The sequence below is a fragment of the Lissotriton vulgaris genome, chromosome 5, assembly GCF_964263255.1.
Source record: "Lissotriton vulgaris chromosome 5, aLisVul1.2, whole genome shotgun sequence".
Classification (NCBI taxonomy): domain Eukaryota; kingdom Metazoa; phylum Chordata; class Amphibia; order Caudata; family Salamandridae; genus Lissotriton; species Lissotriton vulgaris.
Genome location: NC_141693.1, coordinates 1,934,671,659 through 1,934,692,236, shown reverse-complemented (window position 1 = coordinate 1,934,692,236; position 20,578 = coordinate 1,934,671,659). Strand labels below are relative to the sequence as shown.

Sequence of the window (20,578 nt, the reverse complement as noted above, 5' to 3'; positions counted from 1 at the left end):
TCACTGGAGACACATCTTCTGGCCCTTTACGCAGCTACAGTGTAGTAAAAGCACTATGGGGCAGATATACAAGCCGCCATAAAAGATGCGCCATGGTGCTGGGTATTAACAAGGTGGCGCATCTGAGAGATGCGTCACCTGTAAAGCCCTGCGCTATCAGGAGGCGTTCCGGCGCAGGGGAGGGTGTTCCTAAAAGCGGCTGAGTGAAATCTACAAACCGCATGGTATAAGTGCGCTATATAAATGTTTTTAAATTCAAATTCAAATTCATACAAGATTTCACTCAGTCACTTTTAGGCCAATGCTGCATCAAAACCCTGCGCCTGCTTGAAGGAGATAGAGCCCCCCAGAGCATTTCTGGAGCTGCGTCGCGCTTTTGACGAAGCTCCAGCAATGCGCTGCTTTTACGGCACAGATGCGTGACGTATCTGTGCCGTTTTTGCCACATGGTGCGCCGCATTGTAAATGCGGCGCACCATGGGTGGCGGAGCTGCGGTGCACAATAACTGACGCATCGCTGGGGATGCGCCAGTTATTGTAAATCTGCCCCTATAAATTTAGCCAACGAGGGAGCACTTACTGATTAGACAGTAGAAAGTACTCCAGTTGAGTAGAGGTATTGCACAAAAAGGTGGAATCTTCGTGAACAAACACGCAGGGCCGGATTCATTCTGCCCCCTGTTAGACTCGTTTTTTGTGCCCTTCTGCCCTCTGTTAGACTCATTTTTCCCTTGTTTTTCTGCCCTTCTGCCCTCTGTTAGACTCTTTTTTGTGCCCTTCTGCCCTCTGTTAGACTCATTTTTTGTGACCATTTGCCCTCTGTTAGACTCGTTTTTGTGCCTTTTTGCCCCCTGTTAGACTCGTTTTTTGTGCCCTTCTGCCCTCTGTTAGACTTGTTTTTCCCTTGTTTTTCTGCCCTGCTGTCCTCTGTTAGACTGTTTTTTGTGCCCTTCTGTCCTCTGTTAGAATCGTTTTTCCCTTGTTTTTCTGCCCTTCTGCCCTTTGTTAGACTGCTTTTTGTGCCTTTCTGTCCTCTGCATCACCACATCATCACTCAACGCTACCCCAGCATCACTCAGCACCACCACATTATCACTCAGCACCACCACATTATCACTCAGCACCACCACAGCACCACTCAGCACCACCACAGCACCACTCAGCACCACCACAGCACCACTCAGTGCCACCACAGCATCACTCAGCACCACCACAGCATCACTCAGCACCACCACATTATCACTCAGCACCACTCAGCACCACCACAGCATCACGCAGCATCACAACAGCATCACTCAGCACCACCACAGCACCAATCAGCACCAACACAGCACCACCACAGCTTCACTCAGCATCACCACAGCATCACTCAGCACCACCACATTATCACTCAGCAACACCACAGCATCACTCAGCACCACCACGGCATCACTCAGCACCACAACAGCACCACTCAGCACCACCCCAGCATCAATCAGCACCATCCCAGTATCACTCAGCACCACCACAGCACCACTCAGCATCACCACAGCACCACTCAACACCACTACAGCACCACTCAGCGCCAACCCAGCATCAATCTGTGCAACCATTCAACAACAATTGGTTCAAATATGTTCTCTCAATGTTTCAAGCTTTATTACAAATGTCACAAAAAGATGTTAATATTTCACTTCTGTTCTTCACAATAAAATCACTGAACATAATCTTCACAAAAGTTATTTACAAAAGTTTAAGCTATTGCCATGATAAATTAAAATCACTATTATTTAAGTATTCATTATTTAAAAAAATTAAAAGCCATGGTAATTTGTAATATCACTACATCTAAGTCACGTAAATACAAAACATGTTGCATTACAAATGCTATAGATGTCACATTTGCGAAAGTTATAACTATTGGCATTGTAAATGACAAAGCTATTAATTTAGCTATTTTCAAAACCAACACATAAGTAAAAAAAATTGTCATTTACAAGACCAATAGCTCAAACTTTCCTAATGCGAGACCTATTGCATTGCAAATGCTTGTTTTTATATCTGTCAGTGCTTCCTGTTGAAGTTTAATTTTCGTGACAGGCGCCTCATTGCCTACTTGTAACTATTCTCTAACCCTGCTTCAAGGGTCAGAGCAGGGCCAGAGAATAGTTGCAAGTAGGCAACGAGGCGCCAGGAAGCACTTACAGGCTTACAACAGCAGGTGCCCAGGTTGAAGTTAATTTCTTTGTAACCCTTTTGTAAAAGGTTACAAAAAATTAGCTTCAACTTTTGCACCTGCTGCTGTAACCCTGTAAGTGCTTGGCTGAAAATTCGTCCCCGCTGATTCGCGGATTTTACTGCGATTTCGGGAGATTCTCGGATTGCGAAATCGCGGAAAATCCGCAAATTCCGCTAGCGGAACGAATTTTCAGTCCAAATTCAGTGGGATGTCCAAAAAAACAAATAAACCTGGCCAATCTGCCAAACAAGGTGAATCATCTGCGTCGGATGCAGGTTCAGTGATAGAAAGTGACTCTGAAGATGCAAGAGCTGGGAGAGTTCCAACCACAATTTCACACGTTGAAGAGTTGGATTTTTTAGTGGAGGAACAAAAACAAACCCTCCGATCAAAACGACAAACGGCAAAACCACCAGCAAATGCAAAAACAGCACCCGCAAACGCAGAGAAAGGAGACGGGCAAGGAAAAGGAGAGACCACCAGACATTACCAAACACAAAGGTGGAACAGAAAATAAATGAAAATGGAAAAATAGGCGAACAAAAAGAAGAAAACATAACAGTTACAAATTTGTCTGATGTGACATTAAACAAGGCGGAACTGCAATTGTTATCACTTGGCCTATCGTATGCACCGGAAAGCACCTTTGATTATGCCTCTACAAGGATGGATATATACAGAGGTATTAGAAAACTAAAATTGAAAAAATATCATCTACTAAAGAATAAAACTGGAAAGGATTTCCAAACAGTGGCCCCACTGGAAGAGGAACCACCTACATACCCTGACCTTAACACACAAGAACAAATATTAGTTCAGGGTTTGATAGAGTTGGCCTCAACATAGCCACAAGAAATAGCTGCGTATGGAGCAAATGAAAGTACAAGGAGGCCACAACCAATGGACACATGTACTACCACATTCAAACCCCAATCAAAATTTGTCCCAATCATGCAAAGACACAGCATCGATGTCTATCACGAACAAATTATCAAGGAACTAAAAGAGTTAAATGTTATGACAAACAAAACAAAAAAGAAAAGGAAACTGGAAATCAAATATAAGCAACTGATGCGCAAACTGTCCAAAAACCGGGAAATTGTAATCCGCAAATGCGGACAAAGGCGGGAACCTGGTAATCTGGAGGAAAACTGATTACCTCATGGAAGCCCAAGGTCAGCTCACATACAAAGAATACTATTGCCGATGTGATCAGAGCTTGTTAAAAAACACATATGCCAAATTTTACACAAAACTGTTAGCCTGGAAAAGTTTGGGTCTTATAAATAAAGAAGAATATCTATTTTTAAAGAATGACACGCCAATAACGCCAGTGTTATACTTTATTCCCAAACTACATAAAAACTCCGAGAGACCACCAGGCCGTCCAATCATTTCAGCAATGAACAGTTTAACTGAACATACCTCTCAATATATAGATCATTTTTTACAAGACTTTGTCCAGGGTTTGCCCTCTTACCTGCGAGATACCGGAGACTTCTTGGCGAAAATAAATAAATTCAAATGGCAAAAGGACTATTTATTGATCACAATGGACATTACGTCATTGTATACAAGTATCAGACATAAAGATGGTTTGAGGGCAACAGATTTCTACCTTAGGCGAAGGCCTGAAATACATTCCCAACATAGCAAAATTATCTTAGATATGATGGAGTTTTGCTTACATAATAACATCTTTCTTTTCCAGCATATATTGTACCAACAAATACGTGGTGTAGCTATGGGGGCCAGTTTCTCCCCGAGTTATGCCTGTCTCCATATGGGATGGTGGGAGGAACTGGTCCTACATAGAAAGTTTGAAGAGACATGCAACACACATGTAAAATGCTGGTGGAGATATATTGATGACTTGTTTGTTATTTGGCAGGGATCAAGAGCAGAAGCAGAAATATTTATTCAGGAATTAAATCAGAATGACATCAATCTTCACTTCACTTCAGAAATCAGTCCCCAAAAAGCAACATTCCTAGATGTAGAAATATACATAGAGGGTGGAAAAATAGAAACAAAAATACATAGAAAAGGCACGGCAGTAAATTCAATTTTACATGTCAGCAGTCACCACCCGAAACAACTAATACAAAGCATCCCCTATGGGGAAATGCTTCAAATTAAATGTATATGCAGTACTACATTGGAACTAAAAAGAGCCCAATCAGAAAGCAGAGCAAGATTTCTACAACGTGGCTACTCGGTAACATGTATTGAGATGGCCATAGAGAAAAGCAATCTGGCAGATAGAGAAAGACTCCTAAACACAGCCTTAGCGAAAACCTCAGTTTCTACAAAAATATCAGAGATATCAAACCAACCAAACACTGAATTCAGAATGATTGTGGGATACAACGAACAGCACAAAGAGATCAGACGCATAATACAACAAAACTGGTCTCTAGTAAAAAATGATTCAGTACTAGGAAAACACCTAACTAATAAACCCACTATCACCAATAGGAGAGCCCCCAATATGAGGGACAGATTGGTTGTAAAAAACCCAATAGAAATCTCCAAAAAGGATTGGTTGCACCAAAGAAAGGGGTTTTATAAATGCAAGACCTGCAAGGCATGTTTAAATGGGGTCAATACCACATGCATTCCATTGGCATTTGGCAAAGGTGAATACCACATCAACAAAATGCTAAATTGCAAGACCGAATATGTGGTCTATATTCTGGAGTGCCCCTGCAAGCTAAAATACGTGGGAAGCATGAAGCTGCAGGGACACAAAATAATATTACAACACATAAGAGCCATCAAAAACCGAGATCCTACATATCCTGTCGCCCGACATGTCAATGAAAAACATCAATGAGATTTCAGGCGCCTTAAATATTATCTGATAGACAGTATACTACAGAGTAAAAGAGGGGGAGATAGAGAAGACAAGCTCCGCAAATTGGAGACCAGATACATTTTGGACCTGGACTCCAAACACCCTCAGGGGCTGAATACCACGGAAGACCTGTATACATGTCTATAATACAATATAATATCCTAGAACCTGCAGTGCCACACCAGGAAAATCTGTCTATGTAGACAAATTCTGAATATTTAGACATAGACATTAGACACAACTGGGCATTCTAAAAAGTTCATAGACTCAAACCTCTCGAATCATGATATGAAAAGTAATAAGGATACATATTCCCAAATAAATGTGGGATATTTTAAGTTAGCTTTTATCTGTCACAAAATTCCCAATATAATCCACCAACACTTTCACTTAAATATTAACACTGTCAACACCGGAGCAATACTGTACCTTCCAACAGAGGCTTCTGGAGGAAGAATCACAGTACCACAATGATATAGGGAGTGCTTAAAATCAGGCCCCTTAATAATTAGGACTTGACCCAGGTTCAAAAAGGATTTTTAAGGACTGTAGTATTTAATTGTAATGTATATAGATTTATTTATTGAATGTGTATATATATGATTGGTTTTAAATATACAGGAACAGCGTTACCTCTGCACAAGATAGCATTTTTGCACATGTACAATTATGCTGCATCTAGATAGGATCTAACCTTGCTGTATTTAACCCGATATGTAAAGCATAATTTTGCACTATATAGCATTATTTTGCACATGAGATCTGCACTTTTGGCAGAAATTTGCACATGTAATGCAATTTTCACTTGTATAAATGCAGTAACAAGAATGCAACAGCAAATGGTATTTAAACCATAACCTGAAGTAACTAAAGTCAGAAAATGCACTGTGGTACTTTGCACTATATGCAAAGCATCACTAAAAAGAAAAAAAATGAAAAAAAGTTGGGCATAAAAGGAGTCAGGTGACATACTCACGTGTCATGTGATCAAGGAACTACGGTACCGAATCGCGTTATGGCCGACTGGTGAACAGCTGAATAAAGAAGATATGTTTGCACTGAATTGGGTCTGTGCTCCATGTTCTTTGTGTACGAGGACCGCTAGCAGTCTGCTCGTGGTAGTGGAGTTGCCTGGATATATATATATATATATATGCGCAAAGTGTAGCTCTCTCCTGTGATAACCGCAGCTGCCGCAGCAATGTCGAAAAGAAGCTACGCCACTCCAACGTTCGTAATGGGCCAAAAGACAGTTTATTTGCGCTTAAGCCACCAGATCCTACGCGTTTCGGGCATCCGCCCTTGTTCACAGATCGTTTGTCAGTAAAATCTCAACAGCTTAAATACAAAAGTTTTCTCCCGGGCATTTTTTTCACAACCACGTGATGATAGACATTAAAGACACACTACACATCTTAGGCTGAGCAGTCTTTCTTCTCCAAATTCAGTGCCATATAAAGCCATTACATGAATATTATACCAGCATAAATGCATAATCATGTTAAAATCACAATGATATTACAATTTATTTTATGGATTAAAAAAATAAATACATTTTAGTTTATAAAAATATATTATTGATTTCTATAAAAGACACGCAACAGAGACAATGTGCAAATATCGCAACCAACAAATTTGTGCAAGAAATGCAGGGATAGTGCAAAAAGCAATGCATTAAAGTGTCGTGGTCTAAAGTGCAATGTTGTTTCAATAGTCAATGACTAGAATTTGTAAACAAAACACTCTGTGCACAAATAATTATTTGTACATACTCCACCGGAGCTAAGACCTGTTGTATGTTGTCTCTAGTCTGTTACATAAGAAACTCATCTAATATCAGCGTAAATGCTCTATAGATGCATCCTGATTTTGTATTCTGTTTAGAAATGCTTATATGGTCACTGGAATAAATCGCATAATACGAAAAAGTGTTATCACTGCTCTTCATCATGCCCCCTTTGTCTGTGTCAATGTTAAAGTGCTATAATAAACCCAAAATCATGAGTACACCCAAAAGAAAAAAAGAAATGGAAAAAATCCTAAATGGTATTCTTCCAATATGAATGGAGAGTGAAGAAGAACTCTTACCCAATTCCAAACATGTGTGCCGAAAAATAAAGAGATGAAAACATATATTTCATTCAGAGACTTCAAGAAAGGGAAGGGGGGCGGGTAATGGCAGGAAAGCTTTAAACTAAATACATCTTGGTCAACAAATAACTTACAGGAATACATGAAGGTCTTCAGTCGTATTTAGACCGTTAGGAAAACGACTGTCCAGCTCAAGGATAAATTGGGATTCCAGTCTCCTCAGCATTAGATCTCTGTCCCCTCCTCTGATAGGTTTAGGTATGGAGGCTATGACATAGTATGTCAGGCATTCAAGGTTGTTGTGGTGAATAGCCTTAAAATGTCGAGCCACGGGGTATGAGCTGTCGTTGTTAACGATAGCTCGCAGGTGTTGCAGTATTCTGACATGCACCTGTTGGCGTGGCGTGGCGTGGCGTGACCGGGGTGGTGTGGAGTGCAAAAAAACGATGGATTTGGGCCCAGATCTTTGGACTGGGTTGAGTGTGTGACATTGATCCACATTCGGTCCATCACCTGTTGTTTTTGCAAATTCCGCCCTAAGTGCGCTGGGGATGCCCAGACGTGGGTCCCAGGCACTCCACATCACTGGAGTCAAGCTAGCCGGGCTGATGAGAGGTGTTACCTCGGAACCGGTCCGGTCCTCGGATGCTTGATTCCGTTCTGGGAAGGACATGGCTTTTGTAGTTCGGACTGGACTGTTCCCATGGGGCACAGGGTCAGAGCTGATTTGCATATCGCCATTGTCTAACCCGGGGTGGTGTGGAGTGCAAAAAAACGATGGATTTGGGCCCAGATCTTTGGACTGGGTTGAGTGTGTGACATTGATCCACATTCGGTCCATCACCTGTTGTTTTTGCAAATTCCGCCCTAAGTGCACTGGGGATGCCCAGACGTGGGTCCCAGGCACTCCACATCACTGGAGTCAAGCTAGCCGGGCTGATGAGAGGTGTTACCTCGGAACCGGTCCGGTCCTCGGATGCTTGATTCCGTTCTGGGAAGGACATGGCTTTTGTAGTTCGGACTGGACTGTTCCCATGGGGCACAGGGTCAGAGCTGATTTGCATATCGCCATTGTCTAACCCGGGGTGGTGTGGAGTGCAAAAAAACGATGGATTTGGGCCCAGATCTTTGGACTGGGTTGAGTGTGTGACATTGATCCACATTCGGTCCATCACCTGTTGTTTTTGCAAATTCCGCCCTAAGTGCGCTGGGGATGCCCAGACGTGGGTCCCAGGCACTCCACATCACTGGAGTCAAGCTAGCCGGGCTGATGAGAGGTGTTACCTCGAAACCGGTCCGGTCCTCGGATGCTTGATTCCGTTCTGGGAAGGACATGGCTTTTGTAGTTCGGACTGGACTGTTCCCATGGGGCACAGGGTCAGAGCTGATTTGCATATCGCCATTGTCCAACCCGGGGTGGTGTGGAGTGCAAAAAAACGATGGATTTGGGCCCAGATCTTTGGACTGGGTTGAGTGTGTGACATTGATCCACATTCGGTCCATCACCTGTTGTTTTTGCCAACATATCTTAAGCCACAGGTGCATGTCAGAACATAGACTGCGAACTCGGTTTTGCAGTTATGTTTGCCCTTAATTTCCACTTGATCAGGTCTGAAGGGTGTGGGGTACTTGGTGGTGTTCACCCCAAATTTACAGGCTCTGCAGCTAGAACAACGGATGAAGCCAGGCTTAACCATCCAATTGTCTTTTTTGATGACTTCAGGGAAATCTCTGCACAGCTGGGTTCTTCCTGTATGTAATGTTGGGTCCTGCCGCTATGCTGGGTGCCAATACCAAATCAGTTTTTAAAACCGGCCACCTTTGTTTAATAATAGAACGAATTTTACGTTCCTGTCTATTAAATGTCAATATCAGTCTAGGTGCACTGATGTCTGAATCTGATGCTTTCTCCATATTGGATTCTGAAATGGGTGTGTTGGAGTTTGACAAGAGAGAATCTCTGGATCTACTTTTAGCTTTCTCAATCAATTGCTTCAAGACAGATTCTTTATATCCCCTCCCTCGAAATCTATTTAGGGCTTCTGCTGCACAAAGTTTATAATCTTCATCAGTGCTGCAGATTCGTTTGAGCCTTAATAGCTCACCGAAAGAGATATTGTCAATGGTGTGTCGGGGGAGAGAGCTGCTGGCATGGAGTGTACTATTGCCCGCAGTGCTCTTACGATGTAGTTTAGTGCATAATTTGTCATTTTTAACAAATATCTTGACATCAAGAAAGTCTGCCTCTGCATGATTGATGTGTGATGTAAAGTGTAGATTTTCGTTATTGACATTGAGTGATTTTATAAAGTTTTCTGCACTCGTATGATCCCCCCTCCACACCAAAAAGACATCGTCTATGAATCGCATCCAGTGAATTACATTGTTCGCCATGATATCTCTGTAGGTGATGTTGAGTACCTGCTCCTCCCACAAGCCCACGTGTAAACACGCGTAGCTGGGGGAGAAGCAGGCACCCATCGCCACCCCTCTCTGTTGTAGAAATATTTCCTTACCAAACATAAAGTAATTATGATGCAAACACCAATTTGTTAGTTCTATCAGCATCTTATTATGTTTGTAGCAACTGATGGGTCTAGTTCCTAAGAAGTGTTCAAGCGCTCTAAGCCCAGTTTGATGATTAATGCTGGTATAGAGTGATTCTATGTCTAAGGTGATTAATAGCAGATCATCACTCCAAGGAACATTCCTGATCTTATTAAGAAAGTGGCCAGTATCCTTAATGTAAGTTGGCAATGCTTGCACCAAACTTTGAAGGAAGTAATCAATATATTCCCCAATATGCTCAGCCACACTGGAGATAGCAGAGATGATGGGCCTGCCAGGAGTAGGACTCACCATCTTGTGCACCTTAGGTAAAAGATATAATTTGGGTAGCACTGGATTTTCAACATTTAAAAAATCAAATTCTTGTTTGGACAACATATTTTCCCTTTTCCACTTAAACAATAGTTTTTTAAGGGCCTCTTTTGATTCATTATACAATCTCATGGTAGTTCTCATGTAGCAGGTCCCATTGTTTAATTGCAGCATCGCTTCATCAAAATAGTCTTTTTGTGGCCAAATCACGACGTTGCCGCCTTTATCTGCCATGGTGACTATGATGCTTTGGTCCTTGCTTAACTTATTCACCAGAGTTGTGTAAGCCTGTTCTCTATTGCTTCTGTATCTCTTTCTGTGTTTCACTTTGTGGTAAAGTAGTTTCAAATCTTCAATAACCACATCGTGAAATGTGTCAATTGAATCACGGGGCATAATTGGGATGAAACTTGATTTTGGTTTGAATGGACTTAAATTCATTCCTACCTGTGGTATTTGTGCTGTACAAAGTTCATCCTGTGTTAGCACATCTTCAGCAACCGGCGCATCATTCCTTGCCAATTGATGTCCAGTCAAAAAAGTTCTGGTGTCTCCAGCCGGGACGTTGAGCAAGCTTGAGGTTGATGCAATTTCAGGTTGCTTTGAGAGATTGTTTTTTATGCCCTCCTTGATGTTGAAAAACTTCATAAGTTTTAACTTGCGAATATAAAGAAAGATGTCTACACGTGTTTTAGTGTAGCTGAAGTCGGAAACAGGGCAATAAGTGAGTCCCAAACTTAGAAGCTGTTTTTCTGCTTCAGTAAGTGCAATGGTGGATAAATTAATGATTACGTTGTCCATTACTTCTTTTTTCGCCAGTATTGCCTCTTTGGCTTTTTTGGTGATTTTTTGCTTTTTGCGGCGCTCTCTTCGGCGTTTGTTTGCCCTTGCTCGTTTTTCTTGCTTTGCGGCTGCTGTTTCTGGTTTCTGGGTCTCAGTGTTTGCAGCCGGTCTGAGCATAAAAAATCAATCTCCTCCCCGAGATTCAAAATCGCTGTTTGTGTGTCCATTGACTTATCACCTCTGCTCTCCCAAGACGAACCGCTGGTGAGGGACTCATTATCGCTGTTTTCAGATACCACGCCAGTGCCTGCCAAGGTGGGGGCAGCCACTGGGGTCTCAGTAGAGGAAGCAGGTTTCTTTGATGCCTGTTGTGCCAATCTTTAGTCAACAAAACAATTTGCCAGTACTGTGCAATGGTTCGCAGAACTTTATGTTAAAGAGCTATTAATCGCTCTTTCCCAAATGACCACTCTTTCAGTCGAAGTAAGTAGTAGAAAATTTTTTGTTAATCTTTATTTGTTAATTTTGACTTCTTTTGTAAAAATATTTTTTGTTTTTCTTATATTTTTGTTTTCAGTTATATACAACAATAAACATCATTTAACAATACGGAGGAGAAAAGCAGATTCATAGACAGGGGGAGTGATCATTGGAGTGAATTGTACAACATTTACACGGTGAAAGTTGGTGGCGTGATTTTTACAGTTTGTTTAAGAAAATCAAATTTGTTATTATCCAATGTAAAGTTAAACCTATTTACAATCGTAGAAAAAGGTGAGGCACACTTAATGAGTAATAAACTTCAGATAAGTAACAAAGGCGAAAAAATCGTTTTTAGGGCGAGCAGACCTAAAAGCGCCTGCTTTGTCTGCGAAGACAACTGTTGTTGGCGTGTTACGATGAATCTGAGACAGGGAATGTGCACCCGCTTTCCATCGGCGATTTCACCTCGTGGGCGCGCACGCCCAGCCGGCGCCGTGCACATTCCCTGCCTCTGATTCTCACCTAAACACGCAGTCAGGCACACACGCAGGCAGGCACACACACAGACGCAGGCACATACAAGCGAACGCACACACAGCCACACACGCACATGCACCCCACCCAGCCACGCACGCAACCCCACCACTCACGGGCGCACACACAGATACAACCCCCCCCCTCCCACTCACCGTGCTCTTTCTGCCTCGTCCGTGTCCCTCTCTCCCTCGGCAGCCATTGGGTGTGTCTCGGCGTGGGAGCTCCACAGCGCTAGTGGTCACTCGGGACGGGACCCGGGACTTCAGCTGCCTTAGCGTCGGGGCTCCCTCTCCAGCAAAGAGCGCGCATGCGCGGGCAGCCCCCGCCCTCAGTCGCAGCCCAGTCCTGAGAGCTGCTTTCGGTTTCGCTGTAACTCTGTCTGAGGCTCATTCGCCCGGCACGTAGGTCTTCAAATAAACGGGACAAATCCCCCCTCTGTACTAGTTTACATCAGTTGTGGCCGTGAAATGCTCCGATGCACAGGACGGAAGAGAAGGTGATACGAGGGACGCTGGTCTTGTTGTAGTTAAGTGGTTAATTATCATTACTTATTTGGGGCTGCTTAAAATGCATCACCATTTTCGTTTCCTGACTTCACTGTTCTGCGTATTACCTGCTATTATGGTAAATTAACACGAATGAGTAATCTTTTCAGGCGTCTACTTTTTCTAAGGTTCAACGAGCCTAATGTCATACATGGTACAAAATATTTAGGTGGATACAAAGAAGTCAGACTCCGTTTTTTTTCAGCTGTTTATCTGTACAGGAAACTACGAACGCAATGTTAGCTCACTACTGCCCCCTGGTGTCAACCTGTGGTAATTTACAGAAGCACAACTTGCCATATTCATGTGTGATTCTGAATTTCGGGTTTATAAAATGAGAGGAGCAAAGCATGTAAAGGGTTTTTTAACACATAGAGGAAACTGATATTACCTGCCAGGCTAAGCATTCAATTGTAAAAGTGGAACTTGGATAAATGACCCTGTGTTTAGCGACTACTCCTCTCTTTTATCAATGGAATTAATACATATTCGGATTCCAGAGTTGCCGGTGTTTCTTCTAGCCGTGGTTGTGGCTGAATTGCTCGATAGGGTTTTTATGGTAGGCCAAACTTTATCTACGTGGGCCTAATAGGGCAAATCCGATGTTCCATCACTTCCTTCAAGCAAAGAGATGAATGTGGTTGCTGGAGTAGAATTTTCGAAGCTGCAGGCAAAATGGCATTTTACTGTTGAAGCTCGCTCTGTCTACTAATAACAAGCCGTGGCAAAGCAAATAGGTTTCACCTATGCAAAATCGATTGTTTTTTTCAATGTTCTTTACATGGTGCAACATGGCTTAATTGTTTTAAAAAGCTTATGACGTGGACAGCTTTGACTGCTGTGCAATATGTAAAAAAACACTGACAAAGCCAATGGATTTCACATAGTGAGATAACAAAAAGAGTCACAGCACATGTTAGTCATATGTATTTTGGACATTTACAGTTTTGTGAAAGTCTATCTTCTGTAGTGGTGCAGAAAACGCGTCTTGATCCAAATGCAGTTGAAGTTAGCTTCATCATGAATTAGGAATGTGTGTTTCAGCCCAGAACCGATTTTCAGCTCTCATAACCAACACGCAACCACTTAAAGATTCTGCTCGCTCTTGATCCCTGCAGGAGTACAGGGAGGGTAAATTAAGATCTCGAGCCCTTTGTAAATATGTCAAACAGAATTGAAATCTGCTTGAATCCTCTATCTCTACAGAACTCATGCTCCACTGTCCACTCAGTGGCTCTCCGATGGGCAGATGGGAGCATTACACGCGCAGCCTCAGGCAGGTGGCAAAATGGCCTGCAGCTGTTCCTACATTCCCTAAAGGAAGCAACCTGCAAGCCAAAAGGCGACAAAAGTCAAGACACATTATGTCTGTACATACACCTCAACACTAACGCATGTAGCTACAGGGAAATGCCTCTTCCTCAATAAATAAAGTAGAAAACAAACAGAAGGTGCAAAGAGAAGCGGTCTCAGCCACAAACCACCGCAGCCACAACCCACCACCACTACATCCACCACCACATCCACTACAACCACCACCCCATCCACCACTACCACCACCACCGCATCCACCACATCCACCGCATCCACCACCACCACATCCACCGCATCCACCACCACATCCACCATCACCACCACATATCTATCACATCCGCCATCACATCCACCACCACAACCACATCCACCCCCACATCCACCATCACCTCCACATCCACCATGACATCCACCGCCACATCCACCACCACATCCACCACCACCACATCCACCACCACCACATCCACCACCACTTCCACCACCACCGCATCCACCACTTCCACCGCATCCACCACCACCACATCCACCACCACCACCACATCCACCACCGCATCCACCACCACCGCATCCACCACCACCACCACATCCACCACCACCACATCCACCACCTCATCCACCACCTCATCCACCACCACCACATCCACCACACCCACCACCATCACTTCCACCACCACATCCACCACCACATCCAGCACCACTTTCACCACTTTCACCACATCCACAACCACCACATCCACCACCACCACATCCACCACATCACCACCACATCCACCACCTCCACCACCACCACATCCACCACCACCACCACATCCACCACCATCACCACCACATCCACCACCACATCCACCACCACCATATCCCCAAGATCCACCAGCACCACATCTATATGTGTGTGGCTCTGTGTGTGTGTAGGTGCAAATGAAATGTTCTTGGATCGTCACAATAAAATTCACTGAACATAATATTCACAAAAGTTATTTACAAACGTTTAAGCTATTGCCATTATAAATTACAATAACTTTTATTTAAGTATTAATTATTTACAAAATTAAAAGCCATTGTTATTTGTAATATCAATTCATCTAAGTCACGTAAATACAACACACATTGCATTACAAATGCTATAGGTGTCACATTTGCAAAAGTTAAAACTATTGACATTGTAACTGACAGCTATTAATTTTGCTACTTTCAAAACCAACACATAAATAAAAAAAGTGTCATTTACAATACCAATAGCTCAAACTTTCCTAATGCGAGACCTATTGCATTTCCAATGCTTGTTAAATAAAGCTTTACGATTTCCAGATATAACAAACAATTGGCCAAACCACTGGCCAAACAGCCACAGAAGTGGCACCAACTAACAACTAACACCTTGGTCGACGCGTTTCGAATCCTAGTTTGTTCAAAGGATTCTCTTCAGGACCAAACACATTAAATCTGTCAAGGATTTAACTGGGGCTTGAAGGTGCGTATACAACTGACCGCGACTCAGCCTGGAGGAGAAAGACGCTCAGCCTCAGATTGAATCACGAGGCCCGTCACAAAACAACCAGTTGATTACTCTTATTCGTTGGATTTCCCTACTTGGATTAGGACATGACATATTTACTACCATTCATCGCACCTTCAAGCCCCAGTTTTCTTAAACAAACTGTAAAAATCACGCCACCAACTTTCACCGCCCTTGTCCCTTAGGTACTGATCAGTGTCCACTTGTTGTCTAGTGTCTATGTCTTCTGTCGAGTTAGTGTGTAAATGTTGTACAATTCACTCCAATGATCACTCCCCCTGTCTATGAATCTGCTTTTCTCCTCCGTATTGTTAAATGATGTTTATTGTTGTATATAACTGAAAACAAAAATATAAGAAAAACAAAAAATATTTTTACAAAAGAAGTCAAAATTAACAAATAAAGATTAACAAAAAATGTTCTACTACTTACTTCGACTGAAAGAGTGGTCATTTGGGAAAGAGCGATTAATAGCTCTTTAACATAAAGCTCTGAGAACCATTGCACAGTACTGGCAAATTGTTTTGTTGACTATTGAATGGGCGCAGCCTTACTGTGCCTTACGCCAGACCCGTTTTGTTACTTGTGTTGTGCCAATCTTGTCCTCTTTGCATTCTCGTACTTTTTGGCAAATGTTAAAATTCGCCCTTGGGCATAATCCTCCTCGGCACGGGCGAATTTATATATTTTGCGATTTTTGATTTTCTACTCTTGTTGTTTCAGACGGTCGTCAATTTCTTTCCGTAGCTTCCCAATTAAATCATTGGGTTCAAACGTGCAAAGCAGTTCATTTATGCCCTCTATTTCCTTCATTAGGGCTTCCCTGTCGATCACAGCGTATTTAACAAGTACCTGTATCAATTTGCTGGAGGACTCAAGATTGGTTTGCCCCCATTCCCTTAGCATATCCGGATTAGGATTTTCATAACTCGGAGCTAGGAGAATGCGAAGACCGCGGGGCACCCGCCCCTCCTCCAGGTACTTAGTAAGGGATTTATGTTCCCACCATTTGGTGAGTTCTTGCTGCATGCATTTTTCGAGGCGTTTCATGGCAGCTCTGATTTTATCTTCGTCGGTATATATATATATATTACCTACTGGCGGTCACCAGTAGGTAGTTATAGTTAGGATTTTTTTCAATGCTAAATCTCAACATTCTATTGGGAATAACTTTGGCGCCGGTTGAGGAATCTGCCTGAAAATGTCCTCAATTTTGCCTCGCGGCGCTTCGGTCCTTCCCTGAAAGTTTGGGGGGATTCGTCAAGCGGGGACCAAGATAAAAGGGGGGTCCCAAAACGTGTTTTCCCCATGTTAATTTCCACAGGGCGGTAGACCTCACTTTTAGCCCGAACGGCTGAATGGATTTCCACCAAACTTGGCAAACTTGTAAGGACTGGTAGCCCGATGTGCCTTTGCTATGTCTCAAGATATGTGCTCCAGTGGATTTTGAGTAATTTAGGTTAAAAAAATATATATATCTATGGCCGCGCTCCGGTACTCTCACCGGGGAGCGCTCCGGGCACGCTATGCGACTTGCGCGCGGAAAGCTGATTGGCTCTTGGGTGTCTTTAAACATTCGAAACAGTCCGGAGCGGCGGCCATCTTGTGTCTTGGTAAGATCGAGTCAAAAGAGGAGGCAAAAACAAAGGGGGAAATGACCATAAGGGGGCAGAGTAGACCCCCCTGGGGGGCAGAGTAGACCCCCCCCTGATCCCCTAGGTTTGATGTGGGGGCCATAAAAGGGCCCCGCGGGGCAACATTTTTTTTTCCGATTTGCGCGGGGGGTGCGCCTGGTACGCGCACCGGGGAGCGGACCGGGGAGCGTACATGGGGAAAAAAGAATGACAGAGTTTTTAAAAAATGTAGCCTTTTTTCATAAATTGGAGGTAGTTCTAAAAAGAACTGTTTTTTTTCTTCTTTTTGTTGTTTTATATTTTTTTTATTTTTTTCTACACATTTTGTACTTTTTTTTGGCTTTTATGAACTATTTTATATGTTATTGTTATTTTTATGGGGAGAAACAAAAAACAGGGAATTCAAAATGGCTTAACTGGAGCAACAAAAAAAATCAGGAAAAAAATAGGGTTTTTCGGGGCAATTGTGGTTGTCACCAGCAAGGAGGATGAGCCTTATGCTCTGTTCACCATAGGAGATGGTCTTACCACAAAAAATACATGTAATTCTGAATTCCCCAAACCGTGGTTGTATGCAAGGGATCGTCTCCCTTGTCTCTGGTTCCGATGGAGTGGGTTGCTTTCTTTTGGAGGTGGTGGTTGAAGATTGGGGAGGGTTACTGGACAGTTCTCTCATCTCTGCAGCAGAATAGTTGTTCGGATGCTTGCGCTGCATGTGTCTAATCATGGTATTATTACCAAAAGAATATTTTTTGTTAGGGTTCCCCCTTGAAAGTTCCATGCCATAGATTAGGCAAGTCACCTTGGGCGCATTGACTTTCTTCTTGCCCTCTGGTATAGAAAAAAACTCCCATACGATGTGCTGCCTTGGCTTGTATGGGGTATTGTCTTCTTGCAGCCACCTTCTCCCCTCCTCCTCTTCCTCCTCCTCTTCTTGACCACCAATGTAATGTTGTGGTGGTCCTCTTGGTGGTGGTGGTGGTGGTGGTGCAGATGCTCCAGCTGCTGCTGCTACTGTAGCCATTTTAAAGTACAAAATATTTCTCAAAGATGTTCAAACAGGTCTTCCTCAGTCAAAGAACAAAGTCATAATAAGGAAAAAAGGTGGGGTCTGTCATCATTTGGAAAAAAAAACTGTCCTGAACCAATGGAAAGTGTTATTTTCAGGTCACATGACCCCGGCTTTCATCATTTAGAAACCAAAACTGTTCTGCACCAATAAAAAGTGTTATTTTCAGGTCACAAGACCCGACGCGCTTACGCGACGCGCCCCCGGGAGCGCGCCCCGGGTCACGTCGCGTAAGCTCGTCGGATGTTTACGTTGCGCGATCGTATTCGCTCGAGTGCTTCCGGGTGCGCTTACGCCGTGCGTTTCACGCGGAAGCGGCTACGCGATATGTCACGATGATGTTTTCGTTCACGGCAATAGCGCTAACGGGACGCTAACCGGTGCGTGCCCCGGGGCGCGCCGACAAACTGCACTTTCCAGTGCGCGCACCGGGAGCGTACCAAGGCAAAAAAAATTTTAACAAAAATATTATTATATAAGTATACAATATAGGATTCATTATATAAAATATTACATTTCAGAGGTTTGAGGCCCTATATATAGTTAGGAGTTAGCATTTAAAAAACCTATGAAATTCACTGATAAAACCATAGGTTTCACACCAGTTATAGTTAGGAATTAGCTTTTTAAAAACCTTTGAAATTCACTGAAAAAACCATAGGTTTCAGACCAGTTATAGTTAGGAATTAGCATTTAAAAACCTATTAAATTCACTGAAAAAACATAGGTTTCACACCAGTTATAGTTAGCATGAAGTTTTACTCGCATAAAACCATTGAAATTTCCACATTATAGTTAGTTGGACTCACTATAACTTGCGCGTGCAATGCACTGCTGATGATGTCACATATTACATCACTCATGACATGGTCAGTGACATCACTCATGACATCACTGATGACACCATCCTTGTGACAAACTTACAGACCTCCTTTCAGTGTAATGTAACCTTTGAAACACATATTCAAAAATAGAAACTAACATTTTCAAAAAAATGGGATACCCATACCAGTTACAACAACCAATTCTGTAATTCCACCATCTATATACACACCCTCTCATTCAGCAACAGTTCTATATAGTCACTCATACATATACTCACTCATCATATGTAGTGATACACATATACATCCTGTTACACACCGATAGTCATCCAAAAGTTACTCACACACATACTCACACATGCAAATAAACTATTGAACATCGATTTATTTGCATATACAGCTATACACACACTAGCACATTACTTCTAAGGAAACTTACACATACTTACTCTCTTAAACGATCACTTATAGAAACACATACTTATTTAAACAGGAACTCTTTCAATCTCTCACTCTCACGTATACTCACTTAAATACATCAATACACACATATACTAGATTAAAACATATGTAGTTACTCATAAAGACACTAGTGAGGCAGGCATTCACTTACTAACACACACATATACACACTCATCCACCCATACAGTCCTACACATATGCTGTCTTCAAAACACATACAAACAGTGAGTCAGTCACCAACCCATGCAGCCACTTATACACAAAGTGAAACACTGATACATATATCTAAATATTTAAAAATTACTCGCTTATATATGTATTCACTAAGATACACTTTATAAGCCAGTTAACCAATCAATATTTTATTTTAAAAAATCCATTTACACACTTATATAACATTTATTCTTCCATCGACCTTTACAAATACAAATATAAAACATATTTATTTTTCAGAAAGACACACATTCACTGGATGGTGTCATCAGTGATGTCATGAGTGATGTCACTGCCCATGTCATGAGTGATGTAATATGTGACGTCATCAGCAGTGCATTGCACGCGCAAGTTATAGTGAGTCCAACTAACTATAACTTGGGAATTTCAATGGTTTTATGCGAGTAAAACTTCATGCTAACTATAACTGGTGTGAAACCTATGTTTTTTTTCAGTGAATATATATATATATATATATATATATATATATATATATATATATATATATATATATATATATATGTTGTAGCAATAAGCCCTTGAGCTTTAAGAAGGCACACCACGCTGTTTTGCCATTCAGCCTGTTTGCGATCCGACGCAGCACTCATTTCCCTCCTCCTTCAAAAAGTGTCCACATTCATCCGACGCGCTTCGAGGCCTTGAACGCCTCTTCTTCTGGGAATTTAAACACACAGACTGCCGTTTCACCGTATCAAATTCAAATGCTATTTATTTGAATTTAACTCCTCCCTTAGAGGGCGTGGCTTTAACAATGTCACCCATCAGCACGCTGGTAGGTGTAGTTTATAACGGTGAAAAGTCATTAAAATCTTGAGTAGGTGCAGTTCTTTGTGTACTAATTACAGATTGATTAGATCCTTGAGTAGGCAGGTGAATGGGGTATAGAGCTGCCATTCAGATAAGCAGTGTCCTGCAAGCCCAAGAGATAGTTCCTCGGCGCAGCTTCTCCGTATGTTCTTTTCCATCTGCATGGGGAGAATGGTGCTCAACCTATGAGATACAATTACTCTAAAAAAAACATTATAAAAATAGCTATAAAATGCATAGTGCAATCAGATGTTATATATGTGTTAAAAAAGTGCAGATATAAATGTTTCTAAAAATTGCTATTTACCAAAATTCACGTTGGAA

The 20,578-nt window shown here is 42.3% G+C and overlaps 1 long non-coding RNA gene across 1 annotated transcript in view; it reads right to left on the bottom strand.

Moving 5' to 3' along the window:
* The window catches only part of LOC147717792 (uncharacterized), a 294,743-nt gene extending 282,591 nt beyond the window's left edge, over window positions 1-12,152 (bottom strand). The window contains exon 1 of the long non-coding RNA XR_015295820.1: window positions 12,002-12,152. This is a non-coding gene — a long non-coding RNA (uncharacterized LOC147717792). The remainder of the gene's footprint in view (window positions 1-12,001) is intronic.
* Between the last annotated feature and the right edge of the window lie 8,426 nt (window positions 12,153-20,578).